Below are 14,664 nucleotides of genomic sequence, written 5' to 3' on the forward strand. Positions count from 1 at the left end.
GCGAGATTCTATAACTTTCCTCTACCGCATTGGCTGATGCAATTACTGCTGTTTCGCACATTTAGTTTAGTTATCGAGGTGACAACCCACTCAATCTTTGTAGAAAAGCGGGACCGGCAGAAGATATCTGTCGTACATTTTCTTCAACAACGCGCATGCTGGTTAAGTGAAGAAGCGCTGTAGCTAAACGGCTAGATCTGTCTTAACCGCATATTATCTCGTAAAAGTTTTGCCAGCGCTGGAGCTCGGGTATGCAAATCATGACAAATAATATTTATCGATAACAATAAAATTTTCTTATTACCTTTTTTGTTCACTGAAACCAGGAAATCTCTTTCCTGAACTATGTGGCGAAGTGGTCGCAGTAAATCGTGTTTTTTTTTTAAGAAGAAAACAAAATGCTAAGAAAAAATGCATTTCACAGTATTTTACGACAACCACGTTCCTTTCTACCCCAACTTACTCTTAAGAGAAAATGCATATCGTAGACTTCAAATAGTAGTAGTAGTAAGTTGTGAGGCTCCTTAAAGAAGGCAATGTCTTCAGCATACATTAACAATTTAGAACTAGTAGTAAGCCAGCACGACAGTGCGACTTTTCAAACCTTTTTTTTTTGGCGCATGATAATCTCAGATTAATTATGCGTCATTAAACCCAGCACACGAACCAGACTTTTTGTTCATCGGTAAAAAAAGAGTCATGCCTTTGATTTTAGACTGGATCAGTATTACATGCCGCGATGTGCGTGTTTTGAGCAAAAACTGCCTGCAGAAAGAGGACCTCTATATCCGAAGCACGTTCACTACACTGGCTTCGAAAATGAATGTACCGACCCCCCCCCCCCCCCCGCCCCCCTCTACGGTTTGAAGGGCGGGGGGCATTTGGAAGTGCATGGGTGCCGACAGATTGAATTAACTCAGCGGCACTAATCCGAAGAACGCTTCGATGACGCGCAGAAATGGAAAAACACGTGTGCACATCGTGACGGCATAAGGCGATGTGTATTCTTCGTTTTCGCTGAAACCCTTCTCCCACGATGCGCAGGCAAAAGGGACTTGGAGTGATGTTCATCCATGGACACTGGGATCAACTCCATATGCAGCTTTCGTTCTCAGTAATATTTGATTTCGTGGTATTCTAGGGCTCATGGTGTCCTGGGGGTCGACGACATTTCCTGGCGGCTATATTGACCGTGCTATCCTGGCGTCGTTCTCGGCCCCGAGGAAGGTTTGCCAGAAATGAATCCACCGACGTCTTCTCACGTGCTAGGCCTAAGTGGCCCTGCCATTAAGATCCCATCGGGAACGAAGCAGAGGCGACGAAGGAGGGGCGGCGGGCGCACCGACAACAAAGAAAAGGGGGTTTTGAAAGGGGGAACCGACGGGAGACGGAGGGGTGGCGGGTGAGAGCGGCCGCAGCCAGCGGACGAGACGGTCGGAGAGAGCAAGGCGCAAGACCCGGGGCTGCGTCTCGGCCTCAGAGCCAGGGGTTTCGCCGTCGCTCGAGATCGGACTCCGCCAACGCGCCCACAAGCCTGGCAGCTAGCTCAGGGAGAGCGACCAGTCCAAGAGGGGACAAGCACTGCCTGGCCAGTGCCACACCACGCCCACGTGGGCCCACACTAAATATTTATATGCCTATATGGGAGCAAAAAAGAGATTAGGCTGGCCTCTAGCGTCCTCCCTTTTATAAAAGGTATTGAGCTAGAGGACAGATCGCAGCCTTTTTACTCCTTTGTGTTCGGAGTGCAGCGACGACAACCCCAACATTATTCAACATAACAGTCCCCGCAGATCATAGCACTTTGGACGCAAGAAACTTTCGCGAAAGCGAATGTCGGTAATGTGGCTGTGTTTAGTGTAATAAGCTTAATCTTTGGTACCCCAATGTCCACATAAGTGACCACAGAGTGTAACCGGATTACTGATGATATAGCAGAAGTGAAGCTGTGAAACAATATTTAATACACATCAGCGGTGACCTTCAAGCAATATGTGAATGTTTTTTAACAGCTTCACTTACGCTATAAATCTGTAATTTGTTATTTTTTTCTGGCCCCGCCACGGTGGCTCAGCGGTAAGAGTGCTCGGCTTCTGATCCGGAGTTCCCGGGTTCGAACCCGACCGCGGCGGCTGCGTTTTTATGGAGGAAAAACGCTAAGGCGCCCATGTGCTGTGCGATGTCAGTGCACGTTAAAGATCCCCAGGTGGTCGAAATTATTCCGGAGCCCTCCACTACGGCACCTCTTCTTCCTTTCTTCTTTCACTCCCTCCTTTATCCCTTCCCTTACGGCGCGGTTCAGGTGTCCAACGATATATGAGACAGATACTGCGCCATTTCCTTTTCCCCCCAAAAAACCCAATTATTATTATTCTTCCTTTCTGTCTACGAATGTATGTGACCGTTCTGATACAAAGCGCTGAAAATACACTGGCAATGTTTTCGGCCGCTCTTTAGAGCTTTTCTTTAAATTTATAATGCGACAGTAGGGAAGACCCCCTGGGGACTCCACATTCTCAAGACGTAATAATAAACCACACTGCATTTTGGTATTGTTGGCTTCTGTGTGCAGTTACAGTTAGCATCCACATAAACACAGCAATATAACTAATAAGGAAAGCTGTACATTTTTCACAACTTCTCCCAGTGGAAGAAAAATCCGCCCGTGATCTCCAGTGTTGGAAACATCGTAGTGCATGCGTTAAAACGCACATTTCTGTCGCTACAACAGGGGAGGCGCTATGCGGGCTAAGTTAATAACCACAAAGGCCAGCAGATAGCAGGGCGAAGTTGAAATAATTTAAAATTTAAAACGTTCATTGACAAGTTTCACCACGTCACAAATATCCTCATTAAACGTCTCACAGAGAGAGAAATTACAATCGACCATACTGCAGGCGCTTTTTGTAATGAAGGAAACGCGTTTACGTGGACAAAGACCGAACTCCAAATTCCTGAGCAGTCCGAAAAATGTATGAAATTCTTTTTACTGCTCTTTCACATCCGTGTGTGCACGAACGCGGCACACGCTACACTTTGAGTAGCTGCTGCTGCAGAACAGGGCGAGGAATGGCCGAGGAAAACATATTACCTTCGTACTAGGACCAAAGTTGGAGATTGTGTTGCGTTACCGATGCATTCTCGTGTTCTACACTCTAAACAGAAAGGAGTAAAAATGGAGTAAGAGTTCTTCTAGCGCACTCCTCTTCATAAAAAAGAGCGCGCTAGAGGAACGCTTACTCTATTTTTACCGACCGCGGCGGCTGCGTTTTTATGGAGGAAAAACGCTAAGGCGCCCGTGTGCTGTGCGATGTCAGTGCACGTTAAAGATCCCCAGGTGGTCGAAATTATTCCGGAGCCCTCCACTACGGCCCCTCTTTCTTCCTTTCTTCTTTCACTCCCTCCTTTATCCCTTCCCTTGCGGCGAGGTTCAGGTGTCCAACGATATATGAGACGGATACTGCGCCATTTCCTTTCCCCCAAAAAACCAATTACCAATTATTACTCTATTTTTACTCCCATATAGGCGTATTTGTGCTGTCGGTGTTGCCGGCAAGCACTTGGTTTGGTGACGTCACAATAACTGGGACAAGTTCAACTTGACGTCACTCGATGTGGGTGGAAATGCCTAGCAGCTCCTCGGACAGCATGTGAAATCCATACCCAGCAATTCTGGCCAACTGCGTTTTTGATGCGGGAAACCGCTTATGAACGCAATTTTTTTCATATAATGTAAGATTTCACTATAGCAATCAATATATCCGCAGATCACCCTATACGGCAGTCTTGCTTTTTTTTTTCCCCTATTCACGTTTTTGCTATCATCAAAAGCGTTCCCCATTGGTTTTCTAAGGCAGTCTTAACTGTTTGATACGATTGATTGAAACACTTTAAAAGAATGTTTTTGTTACATATCAGGTTAATGGACCATTCACTTCAATATTTCCATAGCAGTGTCTTACAATTCTGTAATTTTTAAAATGTTTGCCCGATAAAGCTGGACTTGCATATAATAGCATGTTCCGCTCAACGCCTGCAACTGAAGCTTGTTAGAAGTCATCTCCTTAGGCCCCATATGAAAGAAATAATATCGTTTGTTTGTGTTCGAAATTTTTTGTCGGTACCTCTTTAATGCAGAACTGAGAAAAACTCTTGCAGCCGCTTGTAAAATGTAGGTACTTTACTGCTTCTATAGAGAATTTAGGTGCCGCGACAAAATATTCGCCCCATAAGCAACACCTAGGAAGAATAGAAGAGGATGCACTTTTTAAAGACTTTCAGTTAAGGTATACAGTTCACATAAAATGCAGTTTATATATGCTACAAATAGTGTCGGGACAACTTTTGAGGCCTAAGAAACCTTCAGATAGGGTACACATGTTTGCGTAGAATACAAACTATATGCAGAGAATTTAACCTCTTTATCCAACACGTGCAGCAGACTCTGCGGAATCAAAGCGACCTTAGTGATAAAAATAAGTTGACGTTCACAAAGGCGCGCTGTCCTCATCAATGCATGAAAAAAAAAAGTCTCCGTGTTGGATGACAAAGCACATGCTCCACTTTCAAACCATGTCTTAAAAGCCCGGACAAGAAACGGTGCGAGTAAAGAATAGTCATCAGTGCCTTCTCAAAAAACCTCTTGCAACCTGCAAAGTGCCACTTGTCTCGTCAAGAGCGCCAGATACGATCCAATTTAATATCAGAACGTTTATTCCCCCGTGACGCGCCCGACACCTTCGCGAGTTGACGTAATCTGATCCCGCAGGACTCCTCTTCCAGAAACACCACTTTTAAATCTGTCAGCGCACTAGGGGATCATCACCACCACCACCGCGAAATAAATCTCCGAGCCACGGAGCACGGAGGCGATGCCACGGCAGCACCGAGGAGCAGAATAAATACCAACGCACTGTCTGCTGAACGGGTTCCAGCTCGGTGCTCCAAGCGGCCCCCCGTCTCGGCGCCATTATGAACAAAGCAATCGCAAAGAAAACTCCTGGCATGAGACCAGGAGCATCCAGCATCCAGGAAGCAACACCACAGCAGCAAATCTGTCCCCTCTAGTGAGGAAGGAGTGAAGCGAGAGAAAGAGGGGGGGGGGGGGTGCGGAAGGGGTATGGACATTGTAAACAGCCAATTTTAACCGAACCTGGCAGGGCAGGGAGTAAGGGGGGAACCCGAAACCGAAAAAAAGTCCAGAAAGGGCCCGAGTCGAGTCTCCGAAATAGAACTCGACCACGACTCGTCGGCTTTTGTCCGCGCAAGCAGCCCCGGCACTCTAGACGCTGCGACGAGAGACGACGAGTTCAGAGCGGAGTAAAAGTCGCGACGACACCAAAATAGGCGGCCCCGCGAGCCGCCGAACAAGACACGACGCGAGACAGCACAGCGGCGTTCCTCCACAAAGCGCTGTCGCCCCACCGCCGCCATCGCAGCGTCATCAAAGGTTGAGCAAAGTCGATGTGCGCGACCCGGTCACTGGAGCAAGTTTTTACTATAACGGTTAGACGGTCGGGGACAGCGCGACCCCGAAAACGTATCTTCCGAGAGGAAGTAGGTCGGGCTGCACAATGTATGTACGGCGGGAGTCGCCAGAGCGTCTCGCTTCGGTTTTTAACCGCTTAGACAGAGGGGAGTGCGTTTGCACGCGTTAAAAATAGTTTAGCTATGTAATGGTGAGCAAAACAGATCAAAATACAAACTGAACCATCCGACCTTGCCCGATACTTGATCGCATCGTGCTCTCTTCTCATACACTGATTCTCCCTCGCCAGTGCGGCATTGTTGAAAAAAAAGTTCATATTGTTCTAATTAATCTACGTACCTCTCATTCATTTCGTCAGCTATGTTGCGCCCATGATATTAATTATAAGTGCTCATTACCCGAAGCTACCGACCTCTCATTTGCTTTGACGTTGACAACTAAAAACGTACAAGTCGTTAGTGTTCGCGCCGCGTGAATGGCGTCATGAATTAAAGAAAAGAGAAAGCAACGAATATCACCTCTTTCCCGATGTTCACGTTAACTAGACCTGCGTTGCGACATCAGCAGAACAGTCGATGAGACACTTAACTAAGTCCCTTAACTATGAGTTAAAATTAATGATCGAATTCGCCTTCGCGCTTTGACAGAGTGCTTATAAACGATTCTTCGTTCTCCTTCACGTGTGTCTACTAACTGAGCCGACAGATATAGATAGAAAGAACACGTGCACGTGTCCTGTCGTCCTGTAAACCAGCAAACACTATGGAGGAAGAGAGTTGAGAAATGTGATGCAGAGATCGCATTGCGCATCTTTCGCCTTTGCCACGCCAATAGCGGAGGAGGAGGCGTAACATAACGAGAACCCATACATGTCTAGCGTCAGAGTGACATGTCACTCTTTGCATGCTCGCCTTTCCCCTCGCTTCGCTTTCTCTCGCGAGCCGAATGACACTTCCCTCATTTGGGGAAAGGGAAGTGCCGCCCCAAGCCCCTGTTGAATGTAAACATCCGCTACTGTTTGTCATCGTCGGCAGTTACGTGGTTAACGACAGGTTAGCGAAGCACAACACCTCGCATATATGACAAAAATTTCGAAGAGTTACAAACGCCCCCCATTCAATCGTCAGTCGCACCCGTGCGTCAACTGCGCTTGACAGTGCTCATCCGTGACGTAACCGATCACCACTGCAGTGCATTACACAGTTCCTTTTCACGCGCGAAGACTGGCGCGCGTCCTGAGAGCTCTCTGGCGCAACCACGTCCAGTGAACGACGCTAACTAACCGCAACGCTTACCGGAAACAAACGCACAAAGCATGAAAAAAGAAACTGGCAGAAGCCAGAGCGAGAACTAAACTATACTCACTCCTTCCACCTTTTCCTTCTCCACCGCCGCCTCCTTCCAAAAACAACGAGAACGATGCGTTCCGCCGCTGCTCGCTTCTGCTCGCTGGCGGCGGCGTCGTTTTGCTTGCTGGCCGCTGCTGCCGCTTTCCGGCGTCCACGCAACCACAACAACACTGACGAGTGCGTCCCAGCAGCAGTGTTTGCTGAGCAGGCGTAGACGGTGTAATTGGAGGCCCGAGAGAACGCAGTGTCGCTCCCCAACTCTTCAGTGGCACCTGCACCTCCACCACCCGCGCCGTCTTCGTCTCGCAGGAGCTCCGGCGACGCGGCGACCCTCGCGGAAGGACAACAACAACAGAGGAGGCGGTGGCAGCGACAACAACAAACCACGGCAGGCTTCTCGGCAAGCCCGCGGGAGTGGGGTGGCGGCGGCGGGAGCCAAGCGGCGGGCAGACGGGCGCGCGCGAACTGTGGCGGCGACGGTGGCGCGGAGGGGGAGGAGTCTACGCCACTACTCGTCGGCGCCGAATCCGTGACACTACTGCGGTGGCCCGCCGGCGGCGGCGGCCGAGTTCGCCCAAAATGCTCCCTGGCCCACACAGCCAACCGGTTTCGGCAACACCGCGGTACAACCAAGCGACGACGGTCGTTCGGTTCGGCCTTTGGACGAGGACCGGCGGCAGTGCACGCTGACGGCGACGGGGACACACGACCAATAGTCACAAACCTGGCGCGCAAGAAGCCAAGAGTCCGAACAACGAGAACCCCACGCGCGCGCGCGCCCGAGCTCGAACCCGCTACCGGCGCCGGCGTGCTCCTGCTCGGCTTACACGCACAAACGCACGCACTCAGTACAGTATCGCCCAGTGAGGGGCGCACGCCGGCGTGTTCCTCTCTCTCTCTCTTTCAGACGCCCTCGTTCTCTTCCGGCGCCCTCCTCTAATTTTGGGGTCGGTTCCCAGCCCAGCCGTGAGAGGAAGAGGAGGGGCATGAGGGGGGGATCAGCATCACATCACAAGAAGAACAAGAGCGAAAACGATAAATAGAAATGGATAGGAGGGGTTGCGGAAGAGAACGCCGTTCTGTGCTTTCGTTTTCTTTGTTTCCCTTTCTTTTTTTATTACTCGTATTCTGCCATGAGAACCAGGAGCGAATTCGCTCACTGGGAGGGATCAGTGTTATTGATTTCCTTTCTTTTTTTCGCTTTTACTTTGTCTGGCGCGGTTCCCATCGACAGCGTAAATAAAATATTTGCATTCCGTTTACAGGGCATGGCACGGTAACACAAGTCCCCTTGTCAGCGCAAGCCGGGGTTGGAGTTGGCACGCGCCTGCAATGAACACAGGGCATCCTGTGTTCTCTCCCTCTCGCTTCCTTCCACTTTTCACTCGCCCTCTCCAGATACTCCCAAGAACGCGGGTGGTTTAAAAACAAAATACGTACAACAAATTCACAACTTTTCGAGGAGAGAGCACAGCACGCTTGATCGCATCAGCCATTTTGTTTGGGATCGTCGGCTGCTTTGCACACGCGCAACTTTTCAATGGGAACGCCATCCACAAACAAAATGGCATGAGGCAAGCACCATGTCGCACTTCCGGGAACGCTGGCAAATTTTTTTTGTCATCAATCTCATCGAGGCTGCCGAACCGATATTCCATTCGAAGCGCGTTCCTTAAAGCTATCTAGTGTCCAACTTGATAGAATCATCTGACTTTAGATAAAAGTCACATCGCCACATTGTGGGCGATTTCTTCGTCCTAGCTCAATTTTTATCAGGTGTATTTACTTGAGCGATAAGGGACTTAACTAATCCACTAGCGAAACAAAAAACTCAATTCGCAGGCTCGTCACCATGGCTGCACCGCACAGTGGTCTATATTTAGTGCCAAGGTACAAGTTACGCAATAACTGTACTGCCACTGCTACTAATGTCAAGACGCACTGACAAGCTCCCTTAGAAATTTCAAATGTAGTCTATTTCCGTGATACATTTGTGACCTATTATGCCACACTACACAATTTTCAATAACAGTAACCCTGAGGTTTTCCATCCCTTGTTCACTTTGTGATTTAGAGACCAAGAGCACATTTATGGGCGCTTGCAAGGGGAAGTCTTATATGCTATGCATTTCTTGAAATTTTCAGCGGAACGGACGGGTGACAATGGGGAGAGGTCTCCCCGTTTTTTTCATTTAAATCGGCCCTTGCAAAGCACGCCCTCCGATTTCGATCCCGGCATCGTGTACTGCTTAATGTTTACGCTGCTGCTATTTCACTTCTGGTATCAAACAGTCATGCAGCGATTGAGACGTTATTGGAGAACCGTTACTCTGCCCATATATGCGAACTCTCTACGCTTTACTAAGTTTCCCTCCCATTTACTCGCTCTCCCACTGCTCTCCCCCCCTCCTCCACCCCCGGCGCACACTGTCCTAACTCCCTTGATGCCAGAGGCAGAGCAGATCCGCCCCTCCTCCTGCCTGCCCTCTCACTCACTTCCTCCTTCCTTCCCGCCACAAACTTCCCTTTCCTGTTCCTCTCCCCTCATCTCTCGGCCTTCCTGTTTTGTTCTCATTTGTTCCTTTGAGCCGCCGCCAGTGCAGCCTCCCGCTGCCCCCGACATGCCAAAAAGCACAGGCTGCTCGAAGTGGCGCGTGCGGTGCGGCCAAGGGGGGGGGGGGGGGGGGGGGGGGTGCCGAGAGGGGCTCTGCTCGAGACGGGGAATAGAGGAGGCGCCAAGGCGCCAAGAGCTTCGTGCAACAGACACAAAGACGCAAACACACGCATCTTTGCTGTTCCTGTTGTGAATGCTTCAGTTCGGTGCTGGCGGAGGTGAGCCTATACCGTGGATGGGTGGGAGGACAGTCTCGGAAGCTGGCAGTCTGGGAGACGCAGGCAGATAAACGAGTGGCGTGGTTTTGGAAAGTCGTTTCAGGCGCCGGGGATGATTGTTGCGCGGAACATCGTCACGCCCCCTTCCCCGCCAGAATCCACCTTTCCCTTTCACGCTTCGTTTTCTGGTGAATTCGCTTCCTGGATTCTTCCTCTTTCTGGCTCCTCGGTAGGCGGGTTCTCTCATTTTTGTTTGAATTATTTTGTTTGCTTGTTTCTGCGCCTGCTTGCTTCCACTCTGTGAGCGCTCTTTTGAATATCCCCAAGGCCAACGAGGTGATTTAGGAGGGATTTGGATGACTCAAATAAGAGAATTCAAGCACAAATGCACCATAAATAGAACAAGTATTTGTCAGTCCTCCCGATAAATACTCAACCTCTCGCATTCTTGTTTAAAGCGTTGGAGGAGGCTCGTTTGTGCCCGTCTGCTTCTTTTGTTTGTTCTCAACCCGATGTATGGAAATTGGTTTATTTGTTCCAGTTTTTCCGACACACAGAGCTCCGCTGAAGACAATGGAATGAGTAGAGAAATCAGAGCAACTTTACAGTGCGGCCTTTAAAGTATCTGCCGGTGATAGCAGCGCATAATGCGGTAATATCAAATCTTAGGTTTCGCAATGCAGGTTTGTCAGATGAGCCTCATCTTTGCCACCCCCGGTTTTCGACACAGACACGTCGTAATGAGCGGTAATTACGCAAAATAGCATTCCAGGTTTTCGGCCGTCACACTAAAGGAACTCCGATTATGTAAGATTATCACGTTGCAAGCAAAGCTGTTTGGAGTGACTTCCTGGGAAACGCTGTCACGGGAGAACGGGTGCTGTTGGCTGATAGGAACTCGGGGCCCTTGCAGTGAAGTAATTGGTGAGTTGCAACGCCACGACTTCCCTCGTTAGTTTGCTCTTTCCGTACACACTCCGTACTGGTGCCTGCTGGAAAGAGGCGACTGTTGTAATGCGTAGAAGACATCTAATCGCAGCAATTCAGAACAATACCGCACTACGTACCACGGATATGAACGAACCTATGCAGCCGTTAGCAGAGGGATAACTCAATCAGCGGCCCGCCGTTGCCTCTCAAATGCTGCTTGCGTTCCACAGCGCTCTGATTTGCTTTATTTCAGACCAAATCAATCCGCATTCCTACGAACGCTATGCCTAAGTCGAGAACTTTCGTACGCTGGTTTTCCAGAAACCGGAAATTTCAAGGGCGAGTGTTTACGCATCTTCTCTATCCGTAACCAAGGTCGGGAAAGGAAGCTTGCTGCCGCACGCCCGCGGGTATTAACTCTAATCCCAGGGCGAGATTGGAACGACAAATCCCTTTGTATCCCATCCGCCACAATCGCCCGCAACTACGCAGCAAGTGATGGCTGCCAGCGCAGGGCGTAAACATGAATGAGCCGTTTTCGTTGAGTGGTCTTGGCAGGGAAGGACCTACTTCCGCAATCCCTCGTAGTTTGGTGCAGCGGCATTGAAGCCGGAGCTCAATAAGGATTAGAACATCAATAAGTACCACTTCAAGCGCACTCTCTGGGCAGTTCTGGTTTTGCTCCGGACTTTGCTTTAATCAAAAACTCTCGCTTCCTAAAAGTTAACCAAGAGATATAGTTTGTCGGACTGAAATTTGCAGCAAAGCGAGCACACCTATGACGTCATAAGCGTTCCAAAGCGGTGGGCTTCATTGCAGCGCGTAAGTGTGCCGATGATCTCTACCTTCAACCTCATCAACGCGTTGCACGTAAGTAGTGCGACTATGAACCCACATCCGCTGAGGCGAATGTCTCGGGGCACCCATCAGCGCTGTAGGCCGTAAAGGAAACGAGCGATGTATACACCGAGGTTTATGTCGAAGCGAGGGGCTTTTCTGTTGCGGCCACCAAGAGTGGGTTCATCGCAATCACGCTGGCGTTGTTTGTCGGTAGCGCGGGTTAACTGGGCGGTGTTTGGGCAAAAATGAAACCATGTCCCTAACACGCAGTTTAGCTCAGGAGGCGTACCATATTCGCCGTCTGAAAGCGCCGAATTCATTGCACGCAGATATTTGGTCTTTGGACAATTGGGCGCAATGTCAGAGAATGGAACGACAGTAGGCTATTTATCAGTGATTTTGCACGCGCTTAAGGAACCCTGAACGACTCCATCTAATCTTTATTCTTATAGCAAAAATCGATTATATCCCTTTCTCTTCTTGCTGCTGTTTCTCCATGCAGCAAAGGACTTTAAGTCGAGGAAATTTTTTGAACATTTTCCCGCAAATTGTTTCGAACAAGTGACGTCAAGACCAAAAAAGGACTCCGTGATCAACAATTTGGAACTGAACGGCGGTACCGTCTATGGCCTCAAAAATCCGTGATTTAAAAATCTCCCTCTACGCACTTCAGGTTACTTGCGAAGCCAGCCAGGGGTGGCGACACCGGTATCTCATTCAGCGCTTTTTAAAACGCGCCAATATATCCATGCACTCAGGCAAACTTAATTTTTTCCTCTGTTACCCTATGGGGATGTGGTGGAGGTAGACTTGGAAATTGTTTTCGACAGCCCCCTACTCACTGGCGGGCACCAAAAGCCTCAATACAGGGCCGCTCTTCACGTCATATTTCAAAACTGCAGATACCATACTTAAAAACTAAATAAAGATCACTGCACTTAATTATTTTCTGTTCTTTGCAATCATGCCTGCAGAAAATACCACCGAGAATAAGCAGAGTCGATATGGCCGTCAACAACCCCCCAACAACGCGTTCTCCCTCAAGTCGGCTGCAATATTACGTCATGATGACGCGGTAGAGGAAATGTAATAAAGAAATACCGCCTTATCTATACTGCGAGTAATCGCGCAACGCGTATCTCGCGCAACATAGCTGTGATGTACTCAGCACCAGACACCCCACCCCTCCCCAAACTCTACTCTCTCCGACATCCTCCGGAAAAGTCAGCTCACCACAGCGCTCTCTCCAACCCTTCTCTTTCGGATGCGCTCCGACCCCCTCTGCATGTGCAAGCTGCCCACACCATCATGCCTGGCTCTCCGGTTCCTATCCGGAGTGGAGAACGCTGCTAGAAGCATCCCGTTGTCATATGTTTGCGCGTTCAGGGTAGTTTAATTATTGAGGGGCTTTGGTTCACGGTGCACTCTGTCACTCGTCATGGCTGCTCGGTGGAATAAATCGCGATTATGAGTTGCTTCTTGCCCAGGTTTCTTGCAAGAACACTAGCACTATACACTCTAAACACGAATACGCCTATGTGGGAGTAAAAAGGAAGTAAGCTGTCCCTTAACGCACTCCCTTTTATATGCGCTAGAGGACAGCTTACTCCCTCTTTACTCCTTTCTGTTTAGGTTGTAGCGAGTTGCCTTTCATCATATTATTATAAAAGGCCCGTTTTTTTTTCTCCGACTCCACGGAATAAACCTCGCTGGTTCCGCTTTGAGCTTTCCCCAGTGGCAAAGTTTCCACATATTTTCACGAAGGCATTCGCGTTTGCAGCGAGGATGGTTCCCTGCGGTTAACGTCACTCTTTTCTGACGCGAGAAGCGATCATGATAAGGCGACTGAATCAGTGACTCTGTGGGGTCAAGTTTCCCGGAAGCTGCCACGTACACCCGCTTGCAGCCCAGACGGGTAATAGAAACCTTATGACAGTCGTAGATGGTCTCGCTTCTTTTCGTTAGCCGCAAAAAAGCATGGCTGTATGCCGCCAAGGGGCTTACCTAATTGGGCTCAAAATGTACAAACAGTTGCAGCGAGAAACACGGCTTGTCCCGTACGAAACGCGATATCTATTCCACACCCTATCACCGTACAGGTACCGCATTTTGCAGTTGGCTGAAACTCACGAACGAAGCGGAAAAATATACACTTAGAGGCGGCTATTCAATCAATGGCGTTGATCTAGTCATGACATCGCTGTCGGAGGCGACTGATCGCGACTTTATGACAACAGATCGACGTCATTGGTTGCTCGGACTATTTTGGGGTGGAAAACTTCGTTATCCTGTTGCACGCTACTACGTCTGTGCCCGCTTTTGCGAGACGCTAAAAAAAGCTGTCATCGAGAATATATTCTTTCTTCAACGTAGAGAAAAACATTTAGCCTCTTCAATTGGAAGGTGAGATTATTCATCCAAAGCCGAAATTCTCTTCCACGCATCTTAACGTTCTGTATGCTGATAGACAAGTGTCAAGAGCCTGTTTATATAGCATTATTAATCACGGGTTGTTTGGTTTCGGAATAGAATGCCACGGTTTTGGCCCCTTCCGCGTTTTAGAAAATCGTAACGCCTACTCAATGACTTAACCGGTGTACTTCTGATATATATCAGTGTTTATATTAGTGTCAATAGATAAGTGCGTATACATATATGAGCACTATATATATATGAGCACTTAAAGATGAGCGCATCAATTGTGAAAGCGAAACGATGAACTCCTTTTTGCTGCGTTTGAGTTTCTGCTGATGGGGCATGTCGACAGTGGGCAAGCTCGCGGGAGTCTGTGCGAGCAAATTTTACGGGGGTGGACAGAAAAAAGAAATGGATTCATGTTCATCCTGCAAGCGGTAAACCAATTTTAAGCACTTGTTAGCTATCTTAACAGTAGAATCAAGGTTCACAAGCACACATCTGAAAGAAGCAGGGGCTCTCATTTTTCTGTGTGCATTGGCCATTTCAAAAATTTTCTTATTGAACATTTTTGAGCCCACAGCTGCAAATCAGTTTTTAAATGCAACAAAAATACTCACATGTTTTTAACCCCCAAAAATTGGCATATCAAAATCTTTTAAAAAAAAGTGAAACAACTTTAACACAGGAGCTGAAGAGGATACTCAGATGAGCTGCAGACTAAAGTAGTAGTCACTGCACGTGCTTCGCGCGAAGACACAGGTGCCTTCCTTCAACAGAGTGATGACGTAGAACGAGGCACGGTGACGT

General features: G+C 48.7%; 1 protein-coding gene across 2 annotated transcripts in view; it reads right to left on the reverse strand.

Moving 5' to 3' along the window:
- The window catches only part of LOC144121054 (cationic amino acid transporter 4-like), a 96,693-nt gene that overhangs the window by 59,232 nt on the left and 22,797 nt on the right, over window positions 1-14,664 (reverse strand). Inside the window, exon 1 of one of the 2 annotated variants that reach the window (XM_077653981.1) lies at window positions 6,854-7,689. The exons of the other annotated variant lie outside the window; for it this stretch is intronic. The gene's annotated coding sequence lies outside the window, so the exon portion shown is untranslated. Of the gene's footprint in view, window positions 1-6,853; window positions 7,690-14,664 lie in introns of those variants that run through there. 2 annotated transcript variants of the gene reach the window in all.

The sequence above is a fragment of the Amblyomma americanum genome, chromosome 2, assembly GCF_052857255.1.
Source record: "Amblyomma americanum isolate KBUSLIRL-KWMA chromosome 2, ASM5285725v1, whole genome shotgun sequence".
Lineage (NCBI taxonomy): Eukaryota > Metazoa > Arthropoda > Arachnida > Ixodida > Ixodidae > Amblyomma > Amblyomma americanum.